The sequence below is a fragment of the Macrobrachium nipponense genome, chromosome 27, assembly GCF_015104395.2.
Source record: "Macrobrachium nipponense isolate FS-2020 chromosome 27, ASM1510439v2, whole genome shotgun sequence".
Taxonomy (NCBI): Eukaryota; Metazoa; Arthropoda; class Malacostraca; order Decapoda; family Palaemonidae; genus Macrobrachium; species Macrobrachium nipponense.
In genome coordinates, this window is record NC_087216.1 from 28,283,565 (window position 1) to 28,302,330 (window position 18,766).

General features: G+C 37.2%; 1 protein-coding gene across 7 annotated transcripts in view; it reads right to left on the reverse strand.

Annotated features, from left to right (window-relative positions):
* LOC135200982 (plexin A3-like) overlaps nt 1-18,766 on the reverse strand; it is a 112,390-nt gene that overhangs the window by 83,451 nt on the left and 10,173 nt on the right. Inside the window, exon 1 of one of the 7 annotated variants that reach the window (XM_064229775.1) lies at nt 9,941-10,013. The exons of the other annotated variants lie outside the window; for them this stretch is intronic. The gene's annotated coding sequence lies outside the window, so the exon portion shown is untranslated. Of the gene's footprint in view, nt 1-9,940; nt 10,014-18,766 lie in introns of those variants that run through there. 7 annotated transcript variants of the gene reach the window in all.

The following is an 18,766-nucleotide window of genomic DNA, read 5'->3' on the forward strand; positions in this document are numbered from 1 at the left end:
AAATAAAGATGGTCTCTGTACAGCATGCTATTTCACAAACAGTAGTCAACGTTTTTATCTAAGAAAACTGTGATGCATAATCTCAAACTCATTTTGTAATATTTCTGCTTCGTTTTCTTTAGATATTATATTAATTTTGGTTGAGAGCCAAAAGAAAAATAGTAAAAATCATCGACACATCTTCAAAATCCCTTCCACAGATTTTCTTTTCACTTTTTCAAGTGGAAACTGCGTTGCTCTATTCACTCGAAGAAAAACGCAAGGAACGTAAATTCTATTACGAACAGTATTTTCTTTGCCAGTCACCCCACAAAGAATGGCAATAACTGATCATTAATAATGCAGCCAGCACCAAACATTAGGTCACAGAACCAACCACTTTTGGCCCCATCCTGAAGAAAGTGAAGGTACGTTAACAAAAGAATACAGCTCTGGTAACATAGTTCTTGTCAGAGTGGGAGTTAACAAGAACTCCACTCAACACTCAGCATTCAAGGTCAGCTTACCAGCTTTCAAAAGATCTTGGGGGCAGCTGTTTACATATTAAATCTCCAACTCCCTATCCGTTTTGAAGCCTGTCTGCTAAGGCAAACATGAAATTGTACTTTCTCCTTGGCGATTCCAGAGACTACAAACATATCTGCACCTCCCTGGCTAGCTACGTAATAATAATAATAATAATAATAATAATAATAATAATAATAATAATAATAATAATAATAATAATAATAATAATAATAATAATAATAATAATAATAATAAAATAATAATAAAAACAGAAAGCTTCCATTATTCTTACTTGGATTAAATCTTTCTAAAACATATTAAAATTTGTTCATGTCCTCGCTGGTAAATCTATCTATCTTTCTTTCTCCTCTGGAGGGAATGACCATATCAGTGAAATGTCATTTCTTCGCTGTATATAAAAGTATACCCTCCCTAAAATTAAAATTTTGACTCTCAAGTCTCTTATATCAGTCCGCAAAGGGCTTCAGGATCAATCCTGTTGGTGTAAGCTATGAGAAAATGTTGTCACATCTTTATGAATATCACACTGAAAAAGATTGTTACTGTTCAGTAATGCTTCGCAGAGTGCTCCCTATCTATGCAATCAAGCTTCTTGCCAATAACATTCTTTCCCACAATCTGTCAATCGTTGATAAGCTTACAGATAACGGTATCTCTGAGATATCTTAAAGCACCATATTCTCCTGTTTATGTCCGTATCCTGTTACCAGCTGTCTGTCATCATATATTCTAATAAATTTGAAACCCATCACCAAAGCCTCTACTTCATTGCCTTTTTACGAATCGGCAGTTATTTTGTAATGCTACGTTACCTGAATGCTTTTGTCCTACAAGTTCATTGCCTACAAAGCTTGGAATTAAAAAATATTTATTTACTTATTTTTAAAGCAAAAATTGGGATTTCAGTCCTTTGTCTTTGTTTTTCAAGACTTAGACAGAATCCTTGGCGTCGTAAGCTGTAACACTTAACTATATTGATATATCTAGTGCATATTCCATATGCAGATATGGAGTAAACTACGTATATCGGATCTTCCCGGTGAAAAACATACACAGCCAACTCGAAGAATGAAACACCCTGGAAACGCCACTACCCTTTCAGAGCACTATTTCGCCAATAGTTACCATATTCCATATGCAGATTTGGAATAGACTAATATATCGAATCTTCCCAGTAAAAAAAAAAAAGGTACGCTTACAGACCTGTCACCCTTACACAGCCGAGTCGAAGTATGGAACACCCTGGAAACACCACAACCCTTTCAGAGCACTATTTCTCCAATAGATACCATTCACTTGGGGACAGTTTACTAAACCATCAGATAAGTCTGCTAACCTACGCAACGGTTTTTGCACCTGGTAGTTTGTCGACTGTGGTGAACAGATGGGAGGATGGAACAGAGCATGGGGTTGGCAATCCTAGTCCAAGAAACTCGAGAAACAAAAGGTTATCAACCCCAAAAAGAAAGTTTGCGTGCGTGTTCCTGTTTGTGTCCGTCCGCAGTATATATATATATAGATATCTATATATATAATAATATATATATATATATAGAGACTATGATATATATATATATATTATATTATATATTATAATATATACATATAGATAATAATAGAATATATACACATAATACAACCTCTGCCCAACGTATATGATTCAAGATGGAAAATGGCTGCCTGCTTCCAAACTCGAAGCAAAAAATAAATGTAAAAATCCGTTCCCCAAATAATCCATTTCAGAGCAAAGTCTGCCAAGTCACGTTGCTGTAGGCTCTCTCTCCCAATTTCATTTCCAATCATGGCCCGCACCATCAAGGGTAGTCATAATAAAAAGGCAATAATGACGTCGGGCTCGGCCACTGTATCATACATTGGTATCAAAGCCAATAAAACGCCTCGTTGCTGTTTGCCTTAATGACAGGTAGGGGAAAAAGGCCAGTGCGATCCCCGCCACCTGATTGTCGTCCGATGGAGAGTTGAATTCAATCAATTAATGCATGGGATATCAATTAGGCTTCCCACAAAGTGATTTTATATTGCTGTTATTGTTACCGTTTCACTAGGCTGACTCGTAGAAGCATAGGCACTCCCACTAAGCTTTTCATATGACAAGATGGCTGGACAGACTACTAATATTAATAAAAATTCTGTACGAAGACTACTTTCATCGATTATATAGAAAATACATAGAAAACACCTCTGTGTGTGTGTGGAGAGAGAGAGAGAGAGAGAGAGAGTTTGATTACCCACCACCCTATGACTCACAGGCGATTTCCCTTTCTCACTTGAAACATTTTAACGTGTAAATTCAGACCATTTAGGTCAGATGATGTAGAAAATAGCATTTAGGATGAAAATTAAAAAAATCACAATTTTAGAAGACAATGTAATGTTTTTCACATAATGAATTTTTTTTAAAAGCACACATCTCCTATTAAAGAGTACAACACTGAGATACTGAGATAACGAAATATCAAAAGCTCTGATGTTTAAGGTAGAAGAAAAAATCACATACACTTAAACCATTTCGAGTTGGAACCAAATACAGGGATGCTGTTAACACAACGAATTTCTGAGAAGTGGAATCGCGTGAAATAAAATCTAAAGTCTAAACCAGGATTAATAAAATACATATTATTTAATCCTAAAGGACGACCAGGCGCAAAGAACGTCTTTCCTTGTAACATCCAACACGAGACAATTCGAGGGAAACTTTGAAGTGACGAAAACGTACCAAGACTGAAAATGTAAATCAAAATTTTGATGTAAATTCTAAGCAAATGTGAATAAGGGCCAGAAACAGGGAATAACATCCAATGAAAATGGCAGGGATATGCAAATATCAAACCAGTGCTAAAGGTAGAGACTAACTTTTTTTTTTCTGGTAAAGTGTTCGGTATCATTTTTAGGGTGAGAGGAACCACCACAATAAAACCAAAAGTGACAAATTTCCCTATTCCCTTTGACCCTATGTATTGGTCCCCTGAAAGTCCGATTACCCACCCCTCCCCCTTGTCCCTTTGGCAAACTAATAAAACAAGGCAAAACAATTCTAAAATAAGTGGGGCTTAACGCTCCCTTCTCAAACGGTGCAAGGGGAGAGCTGCGCAGTTCTCCGTTTACAATGGATATCATGACTTTCCAAAACTGGCAGCGCAGAAATTTCCAGGCACTCCGACGCCCACACAACACAAAAGGGAATATATCGAGCATATATGACTGATGCTGGCAACAAGGATCATTAGGTCGTCGCTGGAAAGATCGTCAAAACGTGCATTACAAATAGATACTGCAAGGAAGAGCTAAGAACGAAGTATATTAATAAAGCGTACATGACAAATAGGAAGAAGGAAGAGAAAGCTAAGAACGAAGAATTTTAAAGCGTAGTTCATTACAAATAGGTAACATGGAAGAAAACTAACATAAAAGTATATCAAATTAAGTCTGGGACGCATGGAATGCATAATATCAGGTTCATAACTTTGATGAATGAAAAACGGCAAACTGATATCTTTTAAATTTCAACCTTTATTGCCTAAATATATATACGTATGTATGTATGGTATGTTAATATTAATAATAATATCTATATATATATAATATATATATATATATATATATATATATATATATATATATTATATATATATATTATATAACATGCTTGCCTACTCCAAGGTGCACACCTCCATAACAAAAAATTTACGGGGGTGGTTTAGTAATCAGCAGTCAGTTACCATAAAAAAAATCGTCCACACGGAACTGCTCAGTAGAAAGTTGTATATATAAAAGTGAACAAGTTCTGCAGTCTTGTTCTCATTTCGAGAGATGAAAATCAGTTTGAGCACTACAATGACAGCATACACTTATATAACAAATTTAATAATAACGATTAATATTGGCTCTAGGGATACTGATCATTCTTGATGGCAATAACATTGCAACTAAAAATGCCAATAACATCGATTGTTACGATGAAAAAAAAAGCAGGGTTAAATCTGTAAAAACACTATTCCGAATGGTGGACTGTTTCGCCATAATTAACAGTAAATGGCGTCCTTAACCGCACTATAGCAAGAAGAAATAATACACCAAAAACTGAGTTTCAATAAGAGTAACTACAAATACAAAACCCTTTCTCATAAACTGCTCCTCCATTCTTATCTGTTCATCAATTGCACATGCTAACTTTCCCAACAGCCTCCTTAGACTAAAAAAAAAAAAAATTCTGGATACAAAAAATCAACGGTACACGTCACACACACACACTGTATTATATATAAAATATTTATATGTACTCATATGTATGTGTGTATTTCATGTATGTATGTACACATATCTATATATTTATATATATATATATATATATATATATATATATATATATATATATCATTCACATATGTGTATATACCTATATTTTAAACATAATGTGAGAGAGAGAGAGAGAGAGAGAACGTTATTCATACACGGCAAATATCATGACAAATGATCTTCCATGAGCACAGAAAAACGAGGACAAACATCGGCAACGGACAAACGAACTCAAAGGGCGGCCTATTTAAAGGTTTCTTTGGCGACTCGGCCAGAATACAAAGGGGCCTTCTATTGCTAGATTGGGAAAGTCACGAGGGTTGCAGGACCTAGAGAGAGAGGAGCAGAGAGAGAGAGAGAGAGAGAGAGAGAGAGAGAGAGAGAGAGAGCATCAGGCATTCGAAATGAACGATGTAAATTTACTTCAACAAGTAGGACAATTTCACAACTATTTCCTAGTGATGTTGCTTTAATAAATTCCAGATTATTATTTCTAAATCCTGTTACAATTACGGATTTGCAGAAAACCTGCTCCCACACACTTACTATAGCATCCCGTATGGTTATATAAATTAATAAATTTAATAAAACCTCAAGTGTTCATCAGAAATTAAACCCATCTGTTTCCTTTTTTTATTCCAATTTGGCGATTTCCGAAATATAAATTCGTTTTCACATGACGGCGTGAAACTAAGTGTTAAAAAAATCCTTTTTTTTTTTTCCAATTTGGCGACTTTCGAAATATAAAGTCTTTTCACAAGACTGGGAGAAACTAAGTGGAAAAACAATATTTATTTTTTAATTCTAATTTGGCGACTTCCGAAATATAATTTCTTTTTCACAAGACTGCAAGTGTCAAAATAAGAAAAAAAAAATTCGTCTGGAATGCGGCAGAAACGATGTCTGACGTATCAAGAGTCTTGTGGATTCGGGAACCTTGCCCACGAATCAATATTTGTAATGCAATGCCCCTATAACCATTCAGCATTACCCCCATTCTGCTGAAAATAACTGGCACTTAACATTGAAAACCCCGTGAAATTTCAAGTTACTCAGCAGTGACCGTCAACTCAATGTTCAGATGGCACTGCTGCTGCTCCATCCGTGAATCACAGCTATATTTAGAAGCAGGTCGAAAATAACTGACAACTGTCGTCATCGACTGGAAACAAGATTTATCACGAGAAAATGAATTCGGACTCCGTTATCTGCTGCACAAATAAATCTTTTTATCTCAGGAACACCAAATAGAACCCAATAGAAAGGGTCTTTATCAGGCAGTCTATTTACAGGATCCCAAAACCGGGAGCTGAAGGTCAAGAGAGAGAGAGAGAGAGAGAGAGAGGAAAAAAAAACCCGACCGTGACCTGAGGCGACTTTTTGCCTCTGTAAAAACCGGGTGCCATGCGTCACGTGATATACCGTTCTACTTTAACAAATGTCACGGTGTGACTGCCACTGGGGGGGGGGGAAGAGAGGATGCACGGCAGTTCCGGAGTGAGGAAGAGAGGCATGGGAGATACTACACGGTCTAGGTATAGGAAGCTCACCTTTCCAGGAGGAAAATCAGAAAAAAAAAAACATATATCAACAGGAATACTATATAACCATTTTCCGTGTTTCCAAAAACATATCTTAGCTATATTTGAATGTCCCCATGCAAAATTTATTTCTTTACAAATGTAATTCTGAAGGCCGAGAAACGTAGAATGTGCTTTTATACAAGGTAAAGCTCACGATAGACCTCCCCTCACCAACGTCCCCCCTCCCCACACACAATGACCAATCAACATGCCCGAACCACGATCGAGATCTTATTATAGCCACCTTTGCCATACCCAGGCTGCTATTCAATTTCAATGTAAAGAACAGAGATGGAAAACGACTTCCATATTGTCTTCCTTTCGCACAGTAATTCACTGAATGATCTCGTGGGGTAAAAAAACAAAAAAACAAACACAGAGCACTTAAAAAACATTCACCAGTTCTGGGAACAATACGCAAACACAGAAACAACAAGGGCTATTAAAGGTATAATAATTCATCATTTTAAACGCATTGTCATCTGTAATTAGTCCCATTTTCCTCCATTCTTGTCGAAGTAGGATTTCCATAATCGTTAACCCAGTATGATTTTAAATAAACATCTTATACAGCACATAGCCATGACGGGAAAACCCTATTTACATAACTCAATGAAGGTCTTAAAAAATAAATAAATGCAAACTTTGCAGTTTTCATACACACTTCTTGACCCATTAAGTAACGTTCATTGTGTCGTCAATCATATTTAGTGGAAAAGCACAATGTTAAGTTAAGAAGACAATGATGCTATAAAGCTTGAGGGTAATAACCTTTTGCAATGAAAGCTTTTGCAATGAAAGCATGCCTACAGCTGTTCACCTAACAGGCAGGACATATAGCAAATCTCTAACTGCCACTTACAAACTGCTAATCTAGAGAACCTGGTACGTTCAGACATAATAAATATGAGAGAGAGAGAGAGAGAGAGAGAGAGAGAGTTGCTGGCTCGACAACTTCCCAGCAATTACCTAATCACCATCAGATATAAACAGTATTTTCGTTTTATTCGCAAGTCACCTCCATGCTGTAATTCTCAAACCACCTTTTGAAGGGGTTAATAAAAGGCAAATACATTCAAAGTCTCTTTTTGAATAATTTGCCACCTGAATATCGCGGGGATATTATGTCATATGCACGCAGCCGCTGGTTTTGGCTGACGTACGAAAACCCCAATTTTTTTTCTACCTGCTTAATTTTCTTCAATTATTTATAATGCATATATTTTTGTTTATTTGTACTGATGGTAACAGGTAAAATGGATAAAAAGCCTGGAGTGGACCTCTGGACACTCTTCCCTTCATAGAGACAAAAGCATCTAAGACTGGAATAACATAAGCCACAAACAAGTAGTTCGTGATATTGATTTAACCATTTCATACTAACTAAATAACAGTATAGTTGGTTAATTTTCAAAGTAAAACCATTAATATAGAGGATCGCCACACCTTCGACCGGGAACAGACACTGCAAAAAAATTTATCATTTCAATTAAAAACACTAAGGGCTGAAATTAAAGTATATAGATGACTTCACATCTAGTTCTTAACAAAAGCAAAATTGGATTAAGACACCGAGAAAACCCTTCATTTAAAAACCTACCCCTTGCTGCAACAGTACCCACACCCACTACTATTTGGATCATCTAAAAGCCCACCACCAGAGTTCTAATTGCAAAAGGTCACTGCTCCATTCGAAAGGCTACATACAAATGAGTGCGGTGAAAACCGTTTCCGGACCTGCTGCATTCACAAATGAACGCTTTCTCTGAAACGGTTTCGGTCCGTGGTTTCAAAAATTCGAATGGCAATCTATTTCACTACACGACTGGTTTCTCTGACGAGGTCTGGTGTTCATTCAAAGTTTCAGACTTCCAAATGGCATCACAAATTTGATTGATTGATTGATTGTATGGTGTTTTTACGTTGCATGGAACCAGTGGTTATTCAGCAACGGGACCAACGGCTTTACGTGACTTCCGAACCACGTCGAGAGTGAACTTCTATCACCAGAAATACACATCTCTCACTCCTCAATGGAATGGCCGAGAATCGAACCCGCGACCACCGAGGTGGGACGCTAATACCATACCAACCAAGCCACTGAGGCGCTTCGTCACAAATTTGGCTCTGGAGAACAAACCACCAAAGCATTCGCACTCTCTCTTGGTAAGACTGTGTAAGAACATGCCTTACGTGAATATGGCTGCCAAGACATATTAATCACATGCCTTTCCGAAGTCCTTCTATATTTAGGTTATTAATTACTGTGCCAACTACACGTGAGAACTTTTGCTACCTACATTTTACACCCGCCACTATCAATATAACTGTAACTTAATGTATCAAAGAGCGAATGTAATGTCAACACGTTTCATTTAGGCTAAATCAAGAACAAGTAGAATTTGCAAAATTATCAACAAAGGAAATTAAACAAAAGCCCACACAGGCCTAAAAATAACAATGACAACAGGCTAATTACTAATACTGGCTGAGCAACTCGTGATTCATGGCATTGCCACACACAACCACGCATTAATGACCACAATAAACGTCATGCATTATACGTGGTTACACTATACGGTACAGCACGTTACATATGGACGTCATGTCAACTTGAAAACTAGGCACTAAATGTACCATCCCTAAGAGTTAACTTGCTTGAACTTCATTTGGTCTTCAGCCATACCCTTCAAAAACCTTCGTTACGTGACGACGCCCGTCTTGTAAATTTACATACAATAGTTTACATTTGAAAAAAAGGAAATAATTGTAGTTTGCAGCTCCCTAAATATATTTGACAATCGAACATTTCTAGGAAATGCACCAAGAAATCATCTTGCGTCTACTTTCTCGAAAACCCGAAACCGGGTCGAAATGGGTTGTTATCTCTGGAACCCGACAGCCAACACCATTATCTCCTATTGGACCAGGTTATGGAAGCCACCATTATGAGACGATTGTTTGTCTAAAAGCAAGTGACAAATGGTTTCAGAATTAACCACGACGGTTATTGATCTCAGGCGAGGTCGAGTCATAAAAAGATATATACAAAATGGACGAATAAAAAATTACTAGCACTACTTCCTGTAAGAATGGAATGGAAGTCATCACTGAGCCAGTCATACCAGTAACGGGCAAAGAAATCCGCTATCTTTTCAACAAACGACTGGAATACACAATTATATATATATATATATATATATATATATATATATATATATATATATATATATATATATATATATATATAGTTATGCTTAAAAAATCACAGTAGATGCACGTGACTTCATAAATAAGCGAATACCACGGGAAATGATAGTCAGGAATCCAAGCGCTTTCGTCTTTATTCAGGCATCGTCAAGGAGCTCCAGTAGCTCCTTGACAATGTCTGAATAAAGACGAAAGCGCTTGGATTCCTGACTATCATTTCCCGTGGTATTCGCTTATATATAGTTATATATATATGATAAAGTTACCCTGTAAATATTATATCATTCTGCATACCAACTTACAATCTATCTAACGTCTAGCCAAGACCACGCACTACCACTGGCCACCGCCAAAACAAAACTGAACACAGCCGAGCCAAACGGAAAAAGAATAAGAAGAATAAAGAATGGTCTATCTTTCTTGACAACGTAAGCTGCATCCGGGAATATCAAGAAACCCCAACCGCTTATGAGTGGGATGGCCTATATTATGCCCTTGGTATGTCACCAAGTACCTCCGTGACGTCATCGACTCCACCACCATCACGTGTGCGAGGAGCCATATCCCGTGTGACTCAGCCTCCCGGTCCTCCTCCCGCTGGCCCAAGCGGCGTCGGGGTTGAGGGCTGAGGGCCTGAGAGGCTACGATACTGCTGGGACTATGTAGCCCCAGGGGCCAAATGTTGACTCACCCAAGGATTCTGGGATCACTCTTACTCACTATCAGCCAGCAGCTATGGTTCTGCCTTTACGCCGCTGCACAAATGAAAAGCTAGACGTTGTTTGTCTACTCTCTCTCTCTCTCTCTCTGTGTGTGTGTGTGTGTGTGTGTGTGTGTGTGTGTGTGTGTGCAGCCCAGAAAACAGTGGTGTTTTCTCACTGACGTCAATCTATATTTCCGCAATAAAATCAACTTTAACCAGAAACAGGAAACCTCATTACACCGTTGACCTACAGGAAACGGGACAATAACACAGCAAATGCACATGAATGGTGCAGGTTAAACCGGAAACGTAATTTTGGACGGGTCAGTGGAAAACCAGGTCATAAGAGTAAATAAACCACCAACAACATTCACAAAATCCGAAAAAATACGTAGACAGGTTCTAGCACGTTCTACAATCTACCGTTACAGCAAGTCGCGTAGCCTAAGACGAATAATCATGATAAGGAGAGTTATCTTCTAGTATCGAGAAGAAATGGCAACTCTCGCATCTTATCTGAAAGCGGCATTTTATGCAAGGTCACACACACACACACACTATATATATAATATATATATATATATATATATATATATATATATATATATATAGTATATGTATATATTGACCATTTATATTTTCAGCTTAGTAGGTTCTCACATGGCCAGTGCAAATGATCTTTTATAAAATGCCCTTTTCAGTTTAGAAGCAAGGGAGGGGATTTCTTCGCGTTATAAAAGTTATAAACGATATATATCTTCCCGTATCATGAATGGTCTTATTACACATTTTCATCTGCGTATATAGTCACCTTAATTAAATTATATTTTTCTCTTTCTCTTCTTTCCCCCTTTTCAAATAATGATACCCAAAGGCAGCATCGCTTTTATTACACAAATTGATCTCTAAATAGTTTTAGGATTCCAACGCTCTGACTTACTCAAGGTCTACAAATTATGACAGCGGACTTTCAAAATCTGGTCTGAACGAGCAGTTCACAATACACGTCAGAGCAAGATCATTCACGCTTCATACCAAAGAACGTTCTGCGTCGAAACCTCACTTCAATCCGGTTCTGATTAATTATGGGAAAACCCCCACCTTAACGTCAGAATGGATTACCGTAAAGTTGTGCAATGAATAATTGCTTTCTTATGACACAAACAAGATTCTGCATATAAAAAGTACTTCTAAATATACCACTATAAGTACTGTTTTCACGGAAGCCTCTTTCAAATGTGTTTAGAGGAAACTACATCACGAAACTATCTGAAATGGCTGGCATTTAATTAACAAATAGCTATATACAATTAGTACAGATCTGTCCACAAAGACATTATACATAATATACAAAGTAGACAGTAATCTCTTTTGTTCTTGCAAGTACCAAATGGCCTACAAAGAAAAATACACCAAGAAAAATACAAAATCAAGCACAAATAACGTAAGCCTACACGATTATAAAAAACGAAAAAGGAACTTACTATAGACAAAAACCTAGTCACATAACTATCCAGTATCAAGTCCTAACATACATAATGCTTGCAAAAAAATTACCGAAATAAATGGAAAGTTTACCCAAGTCAACTGACAAGAGACCACGAAAAGAAAATCACATGGCAGACCTGACGGAATGGAGCCCCTAAGTTGCCAACAGTGAAATTCTCACCGAGAAAAGAAAGAAAAGAGGCGTGACCAGTTTCTCTCTCTCTCTCTCTCTCTCTCTCTCTCTCTCTCTCTCTTCTCCCATTTTCAGACAGCCTTGCCAAAATACCAGAGAAAACAAGCATGCAGGAGGTTTGACTCATTTCTAATTATAGCTTGGATAAACCATTCACAAAGATCCATCTCTTCCGGTTCCTATTAATATTCAGCAAGTACACGGGTATGCTGCAAGAGAATATACCTGAACTGAACAGAAATGTGCACCTTACAGGCTATTTTTATTCAGTGGCAAGCCTTCTCTTACTAAACAATTAACCATTGTCTAATCCACACAGATTCCAAGAGAATCATTCTTAAAACATGCAACTCCGTCGTAGTGATTATGGGTTCATAAAACTATAATGTAATTTTCTCTCTCTCTCTCTCTCTCTCTCTCTCTCTCTCTCTCGTAGACAACCGGAGACACTTGTGTAAATGACTTTCAAATTGCGTAGCTTCCTTCCTGTAGTGTCTCCATATCCGGGAGGTATGAGAATCGACAAGAATTCAGGAGAAAGGGACCCCTAATGAACCTTTACGAGAAAGAAAATAAAATGCTATAATTATGGATACCGGCAAAGTAAGTCATCTGTTACAAAAAAACAATACAACAATCTTAGTTCATATGCAAGAGACCAATTCCGAAACAGTTATCCATAACTGATTTGGAAGGTGTGAATACATGAAAAGCACAAATTTTGTGATTCTCACGTAATCAAGTCATTCTACTGCATATCAGTATGGAGGAGGTTTTTGAAAGGGATGTAACCTTTCTGTTCCTGGAAACGTTTTGTTGTCGTAACCACGGTGTAGTAGGTCATCTAACACAACCAGGTGTCAATGCTCTCTCTCCACCCAACACACGCACACACACGCACACACAAACCCCGGGCCCTAATAATAAGTCATGCCCAATCCTTCCCTAACCCTTTGCAAACCTCTCTCTCGGTCAGACCAACCACCATTCACCGGAAGTTGAATCTTTCTACCTTTGGCCCTAGCCCCCAGCCAGACAAAACCCTGAATGGCGTGTAACACATACGAACACCTTGCAATCTTTGATCGATTTCAGTGCTACACACACACACACACACACATATATATATATATATTCTGTATATATACATATATATATATATATTACCTTATATATATAAATATATATATATATTATATATATACTATATATAATATATATTATATATATCTATATATATATATATAACCTATAAAGAGCGAACTTTGGCTACTTCATTGCTATAGAAACTGATGAGTTGAACGATAGCCAGCATTAGTTAAAACAAATATATATTATATATATAATTTTGTATATATATTGACACATTTAATACAATAATTATATGTATATATATATCTATATATATATATATATATATATATATATATATATATATATATATATACCTTAATGGTAATCAATGTTAAGCAAATGTAATTGACCACACAGCCTTAATACCTTTCCGTAGGTTCAATCATTTTTATTTCAATAAACATCTCCCTACAAGTGTGTTCACGACCGCAGCAAACCAATTTGAAAACCATTTCGAGAAGATGAAATCCAACCAAAGAACAAAGCTAACCAGAACCGCTTTCATGTTTCTCCCAAAAATACCCACAGAAACAAATTTTAGCTTCCAAGTCACTGCGGAGCGACTGAAGGTCGTACTAAAAAAAAATAATAATAAAAAAATAAACGCAGAGCTAGAGGTAAGGGTGGGGTGGGGCGAAGGGTTGGGGTAAGTTGAAGCGATAAGAAGAGTATTCGAGTTAAATTATTCAAGTACGACATCTCCATGCGAAACTGCATGACAAAACCAGGCGTTTTTAGGTAAATATATATATATATATATATATGTTATATATACAAACGAGTAGCCTAATGTACATATACACAGTGGAGTTGTGTGCTGTTTTGTTTATATATAAAATATATATATATAGATATATATATATATATATATATATATATAGTATATATATATATATATCAAAAGAGAGAGAGAGAGAGAGAGAGAGGAGAGAGACGAGAGAGAGAGCTAAAAAAAATATAAGTTAAATAACACCATCCCTTCCGTAAACACGGATCACTTGGAGGTGTAATGGCAGCGACAAACACACACACATCACTGCATTACCATAATGGAAATTAACCTTTGGCTCAGCAGAACTGGTGTGGAATGGTGGGGGGTATGGGGGATAGGAATAGGATGGAGGAGGAGGAGATAGGGAGAGAAGGAGAGAAAGAGGCCGTTGGGAAGGGAGAGGAGAAGAAAGGGAGAAGAGGAGACGCCGTTGAAGGGGAAGGGGGGGGGTGCCGTGGGGGTGGGGACGTGGGGAGCTTCAGGCATTGTGTTCTTAAAGTTATGATGTCTGAATGAACATCCATTATTAAAGAAAAAAAAAAACTATTCTCGGTGCACTGCACTATCACTGAATATTTCATATCTTTGTGCAGGACACTAAGGTATTTTTGGTATATAACATCACTAAAGTTGAGGTTGTTCTTACTTCCCTTTAAAATGCAACATTTTAAGGCGGTCTTTATATTAGATCGAAAATTCTCGATCAAGTCAAATCTCTCTCTCGCACTGAAAACATAAACTTTCTAAATAGATTTAACACCTGCGGACGTAACGTAGCAATACGCATGTTAAACTCTTCATACCACCTGCGGGGCATCCACTATTTCATTAAATAAGTCTTCCTATTTTCAGTTATATATAAGAATAACAATAATAATAATAAAGTAAGTCTTACACAAAAACAGCAGCACCCACACAAACCCCAGTAAAGGTATCTGTCCGCTGTATCCCAACTATAAAACGCTTATATCCAATCGTCGATATTAGCAGCTACCCTCACAACGGCCACCCCCATAACTCTCCCTCCCCCTAAATGCAGGGTGCTTCCACTTATACCCTGGAGGCAGTTTGGAAGTGTGGTTTGGTCAGTAGACTCAACTCGCTGTTCAGCAGCTACATAAATGCTGTAGCTGTAACTATCACTTCGTCATTTGGGTAAATACGGATTCCTCGTCATTCAGGCAAATAAAATAGCTGTTTCTTCGTCAATTGTACATATACAACGGTTATTACCTCGTCATTTACACATTCTGTAGTTATTCTCTCATCACTTATATAAATACTGTAGCTGTAACTTCGGTATACAAATACTATAGCCATAACTTCGTTATTTACACAGATACTGTAGTTGCAACTTCCGTTATTTATACAAATACTGTAGTTGTAACTTCTGTTATTTATACAAATACTGTAATTGTAACATCGTTATTTATACAAACACTTTAGCTGTAACTTCGTTATTTATACAAATACTGTAATTGTAACATCGTCATTTATACAACCACTATAGCTGTAACTTCGTTATTTATACAAATACTGTAGCTCTTCCCTCACTGATAATCTAAAATAAAGTCCCCGTATCTTAGATTCACGCAGACGGTAGGACATTCTTAAATTTTGCCTCATACAACAGTGATAGAAAGGTAATATAAACCTACATACAACAGTGATAGAAAAAGCAGAAACCTACATACAACAGTGATGGAAAGGTAGTAGAAACCTACATAAACAATGACAGAAAGGAAGTAGAAACTTACATATAACAGTGATAGAAAGCAGTAGAAACCTACATACAACAGTGATAGAACGGAAGTAGAAAACTACAAACAACAGTGATAGAAAGGTAGCAGAAACCTACATACAACAGAGATAGAAAGGATGTAGAAACCTACAGTACAACAGTGATAGAAAGGATGTAGAAACCTACATATAACAGTGATAGAAAGGAAGTAGAAACCTACATACAACAGTGATAGAACGGAAGCATAAACCTACATACAAGTGATAGAAACGCAGTAGAAACCTATATATAAAAGTGATTAGAATCTCACCGACTCTCATGGTTGAAGTCATATGACGTAAACAAGAGGCTTGGGAAACAAAACAACGCTTATGGGAGGTTACATCTAAGTTGAACTGACATCAGATCTGCATCTGGGACAGAGTTTGGCTTTCCGCTTGCTAAGGTTAAGCAGGTTTTATTTCAGGGAAGGAAACCAAGTTGAGAGGATTTCCAGCAAATATAATGATTGGTAATGTGAGGAATCACATCACCATATGAATGGGATGGGAGAGACAAAGGTGAATTATTCATTATTTTAATAATAAAACTTGACATCGGTGATCTCTGACGTCAACACTAGAGAGGTAATTCGTCGTAAACCTTGTTAATTAACAGTCCTCTATGTTTAAGAACTTAATCAATGACATTATTTCTGCAGAAAGAATAACGCCATGATATAATTCAACAAACAACCCCACAATTAACGCAATAGAAGCTTTCAAAGGCAAATATGCTCAATAAAAAGCCTTATCCGTTTAATCAGGATCTAAAAAAAAAAAAAAAAATGTTTAGCACAGAATAATTCTGAAAATGTGACACAGCAACAGGCCTACAAGAAACACATTAAAAAGATGTAAAGGGCTCCATCTCTTCCTATACTCGGATCAATTTAAACACTTACAAAATTAGGTCAAGATAGTTCAACTTTTTCACACAGAGGGCATATTCTAACTTCAATGCTCGTCAACGATACGGCACAGTAAGCCAGTAAGCCAACATAAATTGCTTACATTAAAAAAATCTAAAACATTCGTTTAGGCTTAAGTGAATAAAACTACTGCACGAGCCAACAAACCCCTCTGGAATCGACAAACACCACTAAGCCTAAGAGTCTCCCTCTCTCTGAAAAGTACTGGAAAAAGAATGAGCCTACAGCCAATCTGCATCCGTCGTATACAGGACAAACATGACATTACTTGGCCCCTCACATTGGGTACAATATATAGTTTTCGAAATAAGAATTGTACAGTGACTAAATACATCAGCATCGGTGAACAACTGACAAACTTAGAAAAGACTTCCTTATGACTATTATCCTGACGCGAGGATGTTTCACCATAAAATATTCATGGTAATCAACCGAAAACATAGACAGAAAGATAGCCTCTATTCATGCAACTGGTTAACTTTAAAATCATAAGCTGCTTTCACAGATACCCGAAAAGGGGGAGGGTTCCATGAATAAGCAAAGTCACAGATATACTAAACGCATTCACCCTCTCTCTGCCGATTCTGAGATTGACGCAATGTTAGATATAGTACAGCAACACCCATGACAGTCAACTCTAAAGCAGGATCTTCGGAAAAACTGTTAATGGTGAATTAGTATAAGCTAAAACTGGAGAACTTATTTCCTAAGAGTATATTACACAGACATTTTGAATGTTAATTGTGTAATGGTTCAAGATTATAGAAAATTCTTATCACATATAGGATAAATGTGTGATGAAAGCAAACTTTAGATAGGTTAACAAAAATGCACTGAACACGATTTGAGGAACACTGTTATAGGAGATTTCATGTAGTATTGCAGTACTACAATTAGAGAGTATTTGTATATTGAACATAAAGAAAACTCTTCAACAATAGTAAGTCGACCGCCTCTAAGTTACATAAATTCGAATCAAGGGAAACGAATTTGTTTATATTCTTTCAAGAAGCAACCATGATTTAAAAAAAACTAATCTTGGAGTCCCCATACTGTTTTTTTTTTTTTTTTTTGAAGCTGCGTATTTCAAATTTTCTTGAAACATTTTGACGATTTGAGAATAAGGCTTTAAGAAAAATATCATAAGCGAAATGACGTTAGTTCCACGTAGGAGATAGAAGACGAAGGGGAGATATCTTAGACCTATCCTTTGCACCAACTAACTAGAGTTGGAAGACCCAAAAGCACTTGGTTGTGAACTATGATAATGGAAATATTTAAGAAATTTGTGTGCTTGAAAGCACAGGATTGACAAGAGTGGCCAAATCTCCCAGGGCCCCTGGCATCCCAAGGCATTAGGCGATATGATAATGACATTTCAGGGATATGACCATCTATAAACTATCAACGTCAGGGCTGGGTAGTGTCTCAAAACGAACTGTCACAGCTGCGATGTCTTTCTTCCTCCAACGACAGTGGCAATCATCATGTTTTGCAGAATACTTTTTGGTAGTTACCGGCACCTAGGTAATATGTAGGTGCTGTAACGTTCAACCGATATATAAAATACTTGCAAGCTCTCTCAGTATAGTACACCAAGCCAACCAGGAATAAATCACTGGCACGACTTCCGGCAACTACCAACAAGTGAACAAGCCAGCGATCAAACTACTTTACAAATGGAGACCTGCAAGAAAGACAGGTCGAGCGGGACTTGGGGTCAAGGGTACACACCTGGCGGTTGATAATAAGAAGTGTAATGGGAGTCTGCAGACGCCAGTGGAGTTCAGGTCGTGTCATCTATGAGACCTCAGTGGCTCGCAAGCCCCTTTGCAACCACAACCCAACCCCAGGTCAACCATAATTCACTCCAACTTCAAAATACAAAGTGATGACAGACACCCCAGGCTTCGGGTGGGGCAACCTATTCTTGCAGGAATTTTTTTTTTTACCACAAACGATTCGGCACAGGAGGGGATCGGGTCGCCAATAATTTCATTACAAATTTACAATACATGTTAACATGCTATAAATTCCATTCAGCAGCACGGTTTACCTTATACAGCAATGGCAGTAGTTTAAGATTCCAGCTATACTGGTAGACTTAGGAGTAGCTACTGAAAACAA